The sequence below is a fragment of the Lepeophtheirus salmonis genome, chromosome 3 (assembly GCF_016086655.4).
Source record: "Lepeophtheirus salmonis chromosome 3, UVic_Lsal_1.4, whole genome shotgun sequence".
Taxonomy (NCBI): domain Eukaryota; kingdom Metazoa; phylum Arthropoda; class Copepoda; order Siphonostomatoida; family Caligidae; genus Lepeophtheirus; species Lepeophtheirus salmonis.
In genome coordinates this window covers 38,985,214-38,997,589 of record NC_052133.2, presented here as the reverse complement: position 1 = coordinate 38,997,589, position 12,376 = coordinate 38,985,214, and the positions used below count along the sequence as shown (strand labels likewise).

Genomic DNA, 12,376 nt, shown 5'->3' with positions numbered 1-12,376 from the left:
CACCTTGGTTTCTAGCACGTACAAGTAGGTATCTGTGTTAACCTTGGGGGAACACATTATTAGGCAGGACGAGCTCATCAGTGACTTCGACCTTTGAGCTCAGCCTGCATTGTTGTCGACTCAAAATCACCTTAAGAGGCCTCGAATTCCCTCCAAACCTTGAGAAAGAATGTCTCACTGACTCCCATAGTTCGAACAATTGTTATGTTGTATCTCCCGGAGTGGATTCTAGGGAAGGACGCTGTGCCTTTTTCAAATATTTGGACAACGAATTCGTGAATTGGTTCCGGTTTTGTTTTTTTAAATTGGTGTAGATTTGAACAAGCTATTTAACACAAATCAGCTGCCTCAAATCCCTGTCATCTATGAGACCTTAGTATTGCTAATATCTATATTGTTGTTCACTAAATTTATCCTACAGCCCACCTGTATTCTGCCTCTGTAATTCTAATAGGGTTGAAATCTTCTATTGTTCACTCCATGGCGGTTTTTTGGCTACTAAATGAAATGTTCATATGTTTATTTTACTGCAAAAAATCATTGTGTCATTTCGTCATCATATATGCCGAAAATATGTAGAAAATTGAAGGCTGGATTTCTTTGTTACACCCTTTATATTTCAGTACGACGTCATAAAAAATGTGAGCCTACATAGAGTATCCCAAGATTAAAGGCATAGATTATTTTATAAATAGATGGATCCATTTTAGTTTACGATAAAATACAATATCTAATATAAAGAGAGTATCAAATGGTGGTGTTGCAGAAAATATATGTGTGTGCTTGTAAGAGACTAATAAAGAACATGTGTTTCTTGTAAATATATATATTTTATTTGTATTATTAATAAGAATACAATGTATAAAAGAAACTGGGGAAAATTGTGTACAATATACTCACTGACTCTCAATACACATAATGAAGCAAAAAAATAATGTTGTCATGACTTATTACTCAGTACTAGGTTTTGAAGGGAGGAGGCATGGAAATGACAGGTTATTTATGAAAATGTTAGTTCGATGCTTATGTATAGGATATAAATCATCAAATACCAAATAGAACTATAATGGTAGCAAATTTGGTTCATCAGATGTGTATAAAATCAATTGTAATCATGTACATCTTATAGGAACAGAGCTTTTCATGTGACGTCACAAGCTTGAGTTTAGGGGCATAAGGAACCAAGTTTTATAACAATGAAAACCCTTTTTCATTAATATTAAGGAAAACAGTGAACTATTGGATCTTGAAAGGGGCCACAAACTAGAAGGACTTACAGCTACCTATAAAAATGTAATCATTTAAATTTCCTTGTTTTATTATATATATGCGCTAAAATGTATAGAAAATATGTTTCTACATTATTATACAATCCTATTTCCGTTTTGTAGATTAAAAATTAGCTATTATAATGGAAATAATAAGATATTTTTCGCTAATTATCCTACATTTTTCGTCCCTAATGGATTAAGAACATTATTTTAATTGTACAAATTTAGGAATTTTCAGTACATATTACTTCAAATATCAATGTTTATCATTGTCATTAAGTAGTATTCAATGCAAGCATTCAGGCTTTTTTTATTTATAAAACCCTTTGATGGAGTTTTATAAAATTATATGGGAAATTTGGGAAACATTGAGCCTCTAAGATGGTGTTTCCTTCGATTATGATGCAATTTATGACGTCAGTGAAAATGTTCTATTGAAGTAGTGAGTCCTTATTAATTTTATTCTTATTCAACTAACAATTAATTGTTAGATACAATACTAATACATTAATATTGTACTTCTCAACCTTTCCTCTTTTAAAAAGAAAAAAGCCCGAAATTAACTGGTGTTTGCTCATTACGTCAGTTTTTCCCAAATTATTTGATTTTTCTATTTATATAGATGTAACAGAATGGATATACAGTGATTAAAAAGATATTTCCAACTGTAGGACTATTATTCATTTAATCATATTAAATTGAAGACATATAAAAGTACCAGTACGGCCCTAAATCTTCAGGATGCGTTTATTACGGATACAAAAGCCGTCCCTTATAACAATATTAATTCAATGATGCCATCATACATATGATTGCGTCTTTTTTAGATCTATTAATTATGATAAAGCTAATCTTGGGAATAATTTATGCCTATTTATCTATCATTCACTATTGCCTATTTACAAATCTATTCATTGACCTTACATCAAAAAGAAAAAAAAAGGATTATCACTTTTTAACTTATAGCAGAAGTAAAATGTTACATTGTAGGGGGTGTTTGGAAATCGACACCTAACTCTATTTTTAACTTTGCAATCTTCAAACCTTAACAATTATCCCTTTCTAAAGGAGAACGTTCTGTGATTTAACATATTTATTCTTTAGAAGAGCAAAAAAGCATAAATCTGCTATCATGTTAGGAACTATAGTACTTTCCAATTTTAAAATGTCGTGTCCTTTTCACTCCTACAAAAAAAAAAAAAATATTCTTTAGAAGAGCAAAAAAGCATAAATCTGCTATCACGTTAGGAACTATAGTACTACCAAATTAATTGTGTCTTATAGTGTTAAAAAAATGTTTCAACTGTTACCCACGTTGTTGTTTTTTTGCCGGTTATTACTCTTTTCTCTTGCGATAAAGTGTTAGTCTTGATAACTGAATAAAAATCCTTTCTCCCCACGAGCAGACTAAGTACTTTTTTCCTCGTAATATATATACAATGTATATTAGGGAGGGTCTTTTTAAAGGGGTTTGATCCACTTATTCGAATATTGAAAACATTTTATTCATCAGGATAAGTTGTACCTTGCTATACAAATAATTGAAATAAAATATGAGCTTGAAGGAGTTGTTTTTATAGGTTCCCTAAAACCGGCTATAGAAAAAGGGCTGTTGTGCTTCAGATCATTCAAGGGTCACTGGAGACGGCCTCTCAATTTTTCTAAGTAACCTTCCTCCAGCCCTTCGCATGGCCTTGACCATATCCCACAGTAGACCGATGCACCTTCTTCATGGTCTACTCTGACATTTTCATCGTTGGGTTAACCTTAAAGGCATCCATGACGTCTTCAAGGTTCACTTTGGTGGGTCTTGCACTCTTGGGTTTATCTTTAAGGTTGTCCCCATCAGCCAGCCGATTTCTGATTGAGCAGACTGTGGCCTTTGCTAACTTTTAAGGACTTCATGATGTCCGAGGCGGTCATTCCTACGCAAGAGGAACTTTAAGATAAATCAACAACACCTATTCAAAACTATATTTTTAGAGGGTTTCATTACTTTTTCTACAGCCGATACGTACACGTTTTTAAATTGTCAATTTTTGTATATAATTGATATGTTTTGTGAGGATGACTAAGTCGTAAAGGCGAGATCACTCTACTTAATTTTATGAGGACTAACCATTTATTGTGTATGCATAGTGTTGGGTCGGTCTAAAAAAACCAAAAAGACTGCGGTCTTACCAGTCTGGTCCTAATAAAATTTGTCAGTCCTAGGATCGGTCCTTATTGGTCTTTCATGATAACTACAGCAGCTAAAATGGCGGAGTTACTTAGTCTTTTCAGCTGTTCAACATAACCTCATTCAAAGAGATAAGATTCCTTAAGTTTAAATTGGGAAATATACGGCTAGAACTTATTATTACAGGTTTTTGCTTTCATTCATTATTTTCTTCGCTTTTATATATATTATTCCATTTGAGCTAGGAGTGAAGAAAATAACAGATAGCTAAAGGACTGGCGTATCTGTCATTAGGAAATTAGGAAACCAGTCTTAGGACTGATCCAATACTATGTATGGATGATATTATAATGTTAGATAAAAATTAAACATTATGGTTTCGCTCTTGATGTCACAATGTTAAACAGAAAAAACAAAATTGGATTTGTGGAACTTATAATCATATGTCAATAAGAACAAAATTTACACCATTTCATTAGTATGAGTTCAAAATGCCAGTCAAGTGTTCGCAGGAATCAAATTACTGAGCATAATTGTTAATATTGGAAAAAATATATAAAAATTCACAAAATATGTATAAATAAAGTTTCAACTGAATATGTTTGTTCCTACCCAAAATTTATCATGTAATAGTCGTTTGTAGTATTAGAAATTTCCCAATACCTCCCCATCATCGACTTCTCAAACTCTGATTTTTGACCCACCCTAATGAACATATATTCAAACGTATCAACACTCTACATATCGACCTACCTATATACATAGTAGTTAGATAGAAGAATGTGTGTGATATATTGTGGATCTATGCGCGAAAATAAAAACCATTAGATATCCTTCCAAAAAATATATGTTTATACATATATTTTTTATTTTTTAAACTCAAATATATCTTTTTTTCTTCTTCTTCTTTTTATGACAGAACTATCTTTTTTAAAGTATAGACACTAACATGATTTATTCCTTTATAAAAACTCTGTTATCAATATATATATACTCGTATATGAAAGTTCCAAAGTTCAATTAGATATACTATGTATTTTCCTCTATCATAAATATATTTCCATGTATCATATAAATACATAAATTGTTTCGGCAAACAGTGGACCCTCAATTTGTACAGTACCCTATAAAGTATTGATTCCTTTAGTTGTATTATATAAGTGAGATGGGATTTTTGGAGAGAGCGAGGAGAAATTTTTAGTGTATTACGGGAATTAAGACCCTTTTAACATCAGCTCCATGTTCAATAATGTATAATTTTTTTTATTTAAGCTATCATCATTCTTTCTGAAGGGGTCATACATAAATGACGTTCCTTTTAAAATTCAAAATTTTAACCTCTCCCTTCTTTCGGATGACCTTTTTTATTAAAAAAGAAATTGTACTTTAAAATGATTGTTTTAAAATGTTAAGATTACATAACAAATTTCATATATACTCAAAAAATTGAATGTCCTATAGGCAGAACATATTTCCTCGCCCCTTTTATCATAAAACATCTTAGATTTTGTACTTTTCATAGACATTATTTTATGTATTTTATCCCTTTATCTGGATGTCATAAATGTATTACCTGGTGCCGATAAACTATTTTGCCACAGTACATTTTGCCTCAAAAATATTTCCCCTTAAAATATAAATAAATGAGGTTTATACGTCGTTATTGTTTATTTTTGGTTGAAATTGATGTTCCCTTTGAATATTTTGAATCAAAACATGTAATATGCATTAAATGTTTGTTTTCTGTTTGGAATAATAATTTAATTGTTTGAATAATCCATCATGTATAATAATAATTACTAAAAGAAAAGTGATAAGCAATTACTCAATTCGAATCATTGCCGAGTTAATTTATTAATGTTTTTCTAATTATACTAATTGTATTAACCATTTTGTCTCTGGTTCGAATTTATTACATAGTGATATTTTGTTGGTGTATGCATTGAAATTTTGGGGCATGATTGCATTATTTTTTCAACAGAAAAAAACCATTTAATGTGTTTTATAGTAATACACATTACATATTTTGATTAAAAAAATTCATAGGAACATCAATTTTAACCAAAAATATTAAAAACGATTTCATTTATTTATATATTAAGGCGAAATATCCTTGAAGCAAAATGACTTTAGGGCAAAAAGTCCTATGGCAAATTTATCTAGCGTCGTATTACACCTGATCTGCGTTTAGTAAAATACACTATAATATAATAAATGAGTTAGAACAAGTTATACAAATAAGTCTTAAAGTCAAGATTAGTGTATAAATTTGACATTATTTAGCAAGAAATTAGAAACGTGTCTGAATATTCTATAAGAATGTGATAAAATGTATCCTTTAATACAAAAGTGTGAAAAAAAAAATAAAAGATAATCTACAAGTCAGGACCTCTAAAACAGATTAGGTTGTGGCCACAAATCTTACCCTTCATAGGGCTCTTAAGGTAGAGGTCATTATCAGAAAATACAGGAAATCATTTATTCTAGCAGATGCAACAGGGAACATATTTCAATAAATTTGGAATGTCTAATCGTTAAAGAACTTAACATTTTGGCAAATTTTTCTGATAATTACTCACACTTTTAAACATTTTAATTGTAGTTGTCTATCTGGTGTTCCTAGACAGAGAAATGTAGCAAAATTAGTCTTGTTTAGTTTTGTGTATAATTTCAATTTAGTATGATTAAATATTCAATTTTAAAAGGTGGGGAAGAGTGAAAAAGAAATTCCTATTAGTTTTTTTGTTTTTTTAATGAGATAGAAATGAGCTGAGAAAGAATGCACCGTAATAGAGATTTTCTAGCAAATAACGTCTTACTTCGTTCTCGTGGTAATGGATTCAATAAAAACTACTCTTGGGGGAGGGGGTAATTTAAGAAATCTCATTATAGAAGGTAATTAAGAAATTTTATAAATTACTTCATTTTAAAAAAAGTCATTTTTAAATACATATTTTTAGTAAATCTGAAGTGTAGAGGGACTAAAACTATTCACACATGGGTTCCTCTGTAAAAAATCGTGATACTCCGTCATTGTTTGGAATGAAACAGAAAAATAATTTGAGCTTTCATTCCCTTGCTTAAGATTCGAAAGTACATCTGACATAATGTCTCTCATGATTGTCATATTTGACACTACATTTTTTTCATACGTTGTTTGTACACTCAACGGCAATGTATCTTTTTTCTCATCTCTACATAAGAAATGAGGAACCGGGAGTTTGACCATTTTTCATCATGCAAAAGTACAAGGCATTGATATTTTACATAGCAATATGGTACATAAATATACATGTATTTACATAATATTATGCATACAAGTATAAAGCTATCAACAAATTTGTATATTGTATGTATGTAACATATACTTATATTTTAATGACTTCTTGTTATTTTGTAATAAAATGTGAAGCTTATTCATTATGTATGTATTTATATATACATAAGTATAAATATAAAGTAAGGACTGTTGAAAACACCCTCTCCAAATGTTATATTACTCACGCACAGCGTGGATAAATGCATCATATTATTATGAATGTATGTACACTTTCTTCATTAATGACGAATTTTGTACATGTTCCATTTTCAATTGGTGATGATTTATTTATAGCTTATATAATTATAATATATGCTCCGTCAATATTAAAACAACCTTTTAAGATAAAAAAAGGAGAAAAAAACTTTAGAGAAATAATAAGATGCCCAATATCCAGGAATTTTCAAATTTTTCTCCAAAAAATTTAATCTTTAGTAAATACCTGTGGATTTTTTGAAGATGGCTATAGATTTTTGAAATTGACTTCCAAAAAATTTAATTTTTCAATTTATTTTTCTTAAAAATTCCCAAACCCAAGCCCCCTTGAAAAAAATGATATCCTGTGGACGCCCCTGGGTAGTGGAGTCAATCAAAAATTATTTGCCAATGGTGTTCTTAATTCTTCATCTTTAGTTTGATAAATAAAATTTCACCTTTATCCAAAGCTTTAAGTCACAGCTATTAATTAGCATCATTCATTATAAATGGCTCTAAAATATTGAAAATCCAACCTGGAAAAATTTCAAAGCGTCACCCTGTACATATGACGTAAAAGAAAGACTGAATTAATATGTAATATATAAATATATTTATAAAATTAGGTTATGATACGGATATATATATATGTTTGTAAAATATTATTCCGTTAATCCTATTATTTCATTGAGAGGCATAGAATATTATATATATAAGGTGGGGGCGACTGAGGAAAGTTGCAAAAAGTCTTTTTTCTTGAATTTAAAAAAAAACTACATAATTTATATTATACTGCAGATTATTATACAAAACATTAATCATTTTTGTAGATTGTCGTATTTTCAAAATATTTGATAAATACTTATATTAAAGGGTGAATAAACCGGGGGTGTACGGCTTGGTTGTTAGGATTTTTTTGAGAAAATATCCAGAAATTAAAATTTTATGAAAAAATTTCTAACATCTACAACTATTCCCAAAAAAAATATTTCTTTGGAAAAAAAGGTTCCAAAATCCTTAGCTATTCACAAAAAATTATACTTTTAGGAAAAAATTTACAAAAATTCACAGTTGCTCACAAAAAATTAAAATTTTTTGGAAAACAATTAGAAAAATTGAATTTAATGTTTGAAATTTTTAAGAAATACATTTTAAATAGTACATTTTTTGAGAAAAAAATCAAAAGTCCTTAGCTATTCACAAAAAAAAACAATTAGGGAAAAATTTCAAATATTAAATTTTTAAGGAAATTTAATTTTAAATATTAAATTTTTTGAAAAAACGAATTCAAAATCCATTTTTATTCACAAAAAGTTTAATATTTTGGAAATAAAATTCAAATATTACATTTTTTTGCTCTGCTGCATAATTATCCTAAGACTAAAACTTGCCCATGTTTTCGCATAATTTTTTTCATCCTTACCAAAAAAAATTCTATTTAAAAAAACATTCCTTAATTGGGTGGCGGGGATATAGCCTATCCAGTCCAACCCTTATGGATACCCTTAGCAACTATCTCGGTCTTCCCTACATTTTGTGAAACACTAGGACCTAAATGTTTATACTCCTATCATTATTATTTTTATTATTTTAGAGATTTATCCGTATTTTGATGAAGCCTTAGAAATGAAAAAAAAAACAATTTGATTATTATTGTGTGGATTTGTCACTTGATCTAACTTGGCAACTCTTTTTTTTTCTCTTGATGTTTGTTTTATTTGTGTTATTAATATTTATAATGCATATGAGGAGAGGAGTTTTTTGTTTTTTTTTGCTAATTTATGATGAGCAAATTATAAGTGAGGCCATATTTGACTCTATATATATATATACATATTTCATAGAGAAAATTATCAATTATTTGATCCAATTTCTTCATCATATCTTTATGTAAGTAAGTAAGGGGGGTGATTTTCAACTTTTCTTGAATTTCGATTGTGGCAAGTGCAGAAAAGTTCCCAAGGTCGTAGAAAATAGAAATAATTACGGAAAGGTTTATTGTTCTACGCTCTCATATATACGTCGCATATCTTAGTTAAAGGTAGAAAAAAAGAAAAAACTATTTATTTAGTCAATAAAGGCTAAAATAAAGTTGTTGTTTTTTGTTTTGTTTTTGAAATTTTGTATATAACTAGTTAAATGAATATTCTTATAATCTATAAAAATATGAAAAAGGTTTTTCTCTAATGTCGTCTTTGGAGAAAAAAGAGAGAATAAAGCAATTTATTAGAACAATCCTGATTTATATCTAAAAACAAGTTTAGACCTCTACATCTTGCAACCCTGAAATTTATTTTAATGAAAGTGTGCTCATCAGATTCAGCGGATAAAACTGTATAAGATAAAATACAAAATCTTGGTGATATCCTACGAATACAAAGGTAGTATAGGCATTATTGTGTGTCTCTGTGCCGGGAGTACGCCCTAGGATATAAATAGCTCCATAAATAATGAAAGTAGAGAGCTTTAAATGATATTAACAGATCAGTCGTCATGATCTAAAATATTAATTGGCCTTATATGTCCAAATCAAATTGAAACCCTACTTTTTTAAGATCTTTATTTTTTGGACAAAAGGAAATGTGGTCTTCTAGCTTACCGAGCCCTTTGGACTACTATATGTTGTTCGTCTTGGAGATAGAGTCCAAAAAACGTGCAAATAACGCTGTTCACTCCTTGCTGCCTTCTATGCTCGAGGCAGTGGGCAACATGGAACAGGAGTTTCTTATCAAGGCCTATATCAAGTTCAGAACCACGAACCAGGTTGGAGTTTGAAACTGATGGTGGTTGTTTTGAGTGATTGACTTCAAAATGGTCCATGTCATCTAAGAGTAAATGATTTGTGAATTGCTGAATTAATATTGGGAAATAAATTGATATATAGATTATCCTTAAATTTTCCGGATTTAAAATACCTATCCTGTACCAATGTAAGAGTTCCCTTAGTAGTAGTATAAATATGTAGCTCATTTATTATACATATAAATAAATAGAACACACGACTTTTGACAAAATATTTTTTTATTTTTACTAACGGGAATTACTTACCACTCAACCTTTTTTTTTTTTTCTCTCTCTTTATAATTAAAGATGTTTGCTTATTTATTTATATAATAATAACATGTGTTTCTTCAAAAGAGAAACAAACAAGAGGGGGTGGAGGGGATCAAAGTTCTAATTTCTTTACAACTATGTCTATGTTAATACTACGATCTACATCATTTATTCGAAAAAATGTACACTTGGATTTCTCATTTCTCCATTTTTATCATCATTACTAATAGTGCGTAAATTGTTTTTTTAGAGCCTGCAGACCCAGCTAATTGTTAATCAGTTAATTGCTTCTATTTTTAATACAAATTTGTATCATTTGAAACTTGCAAAAATTATTTGAATGTTTATAACTCTATGGATAGGTTAAATTGGTGCTATCAGATTGGATAGTTCAAACTGGATTAATTCCGAAAAATGTAACATATTTGAGTCCTTTGCGGAATCGTCTATAAATATCATACACAAGCATAAGAATAAAATATGTTGCCAATTAAATTCTACATCTTTTTGAAAAAATAGCAATCCTCTAAAACCTCTCAATAAGGAAAACTCACCAGGTATTAAAATACCAAAGTTCGGTTTATTCAATCCATGGACAATATGATATGATTTTCAAAACTGTGTATTATTATAATGAAACAAAAATAAAACTTGTTTTATAGCCTTGTAGAAAAAGGAGTTTTTGTTGATCTACCCTCTATAATTAAATGAAACTTACAATATGAAAGTATTCAAAGTAGGATTTCCTTGGAAAAAAGTATTTATGAGAATTTCCCGTAGGATTTAGGCCCTACAGACGTAATTAGATCAAAAGTAGAAAATTCAATTATATAATATATTTTATTATATTAATAAATGATAATAGTATGTTGTAAGTACATGAATTGAAATTTGTCTTATTAGCGACAACAACAAAAAAAGGCAGAAAGGAAATATCATATTATTCTTTACACACAATAAGATTTAAATCTTATTGTGTGTACATATATTATGTATGAGTAAATACTTTTTGTGCTTTTTTTTAAACGACATATAGTTGCTTTGAAGTACATATATGTAGTACATTTTGTTAATAACAAACAAGACCAGTTTTAACGGGTATTTAGAGAATTAAACCCAACCATGCTCTTGATTATGAAAAAAAAAGGCACCGCAAATTGGAAAACTTAAACTATCAAAAAATCATGATAATAATGAAAGAATTAAAAAATGGTGTATAAAAATTGAATATAAGTATATCCTTCCTTTCATTAGGGTTGAGTTTCGGCCTAGAAATTCTAAACCAATTTGAAAGGGTTATAGTTTTAACTAATTCGGTTTGTACCGATCTTGTAGTTAATTTTGGTCTATAAAAAGTCGATGTTAATCTGCTTCCTTATAAAAAAAAATGTGAGGGAAAAAAAAGAACTTTAAAAAAAATTGTTATGTAATATCTGCAAGATTTTAACCATTAAATGGTTTTGTTGCACATTTTCAACATTATACATAAAAAAGCTTATTATGTTTTTGCTTTTTTACATCGGAAACAACCCTGTTGGTAAGTGTGAGAAGATTTTAGTATAGTTTTGCATCAGAAAACACGCTTAAAAGGTCATGATTAATTAGTAATTAGAAAGAAAAAATAAATATGAAACCTTTTTCATCTGATGAAGTTATTTTCAAGCCAGCACAGAAAAAATTATAACTAAATAATAAACTTAATTTAGCCATCAAAAATCTACAGTATCTTATGGGATTAACTGGTTGTTAGTGCTTTAAGTCAGAGTTAGCATTTCCCAAAAAGAACTTGTATTCAAATTAATTTAGCCCAAAAATTGTGCAGGGCCGTCAGTAAGGGCTTGGTTTTGGATTTTTTTTTATTATTGGAAAAACATCAAAATTAAAATTAAAACAAAATTTGAAAAATCTATAGCTATTAACAAGAAATTAATAAAATTTCAAAAATGTAATTCCATATATTAAATCTTTTGAAAAAAAAATTATAATATTAGATTTTTTGGAAAAGAAATTCAAAAATTCATAGTTTTTCTCAAAAAATATAAATATTTTCGGAAAAATAATTAGAAAAATTAAATTTTTCAGAAAAACAATTCAAATATTAGATTTTTTGGAAAAACAATTTAAATATTAAATTTTTGGAAAAAAAATCATAAGTCCATAGCTATTTACTAAAATTGAATTAGTGGCATGTTGTTTTGTTTATTTCATTTAACAATAGGAAGTAGTACTCCCATTACCTTCAAAAAAAAAATTAATTACCTGTTGCCCGACTTCTGCTCTAAATGATCATTTATGTTGTTGGGGTTGAGAAATTTACATTAATAGCTTTTCCTGATGAAAATGTATTTCTAGCTATGA

At 28.9% G+C, this 12,376-nt stretch overlaps 1 protein-coding gene across 1 annotated transcript in view; it reads left to right on the top strand.

Moving 5' to 3' along the window:
• Positions 1 to 12,376, top strand: part of Eip63E (cyclin dependent kinase Eip63E) — a 126,100-nt gene that overhangs the window by 43,087 nt on the left and 70,637 nt on the right. The gene's annotated exons all lie outside the window — the stretch shown is intronic.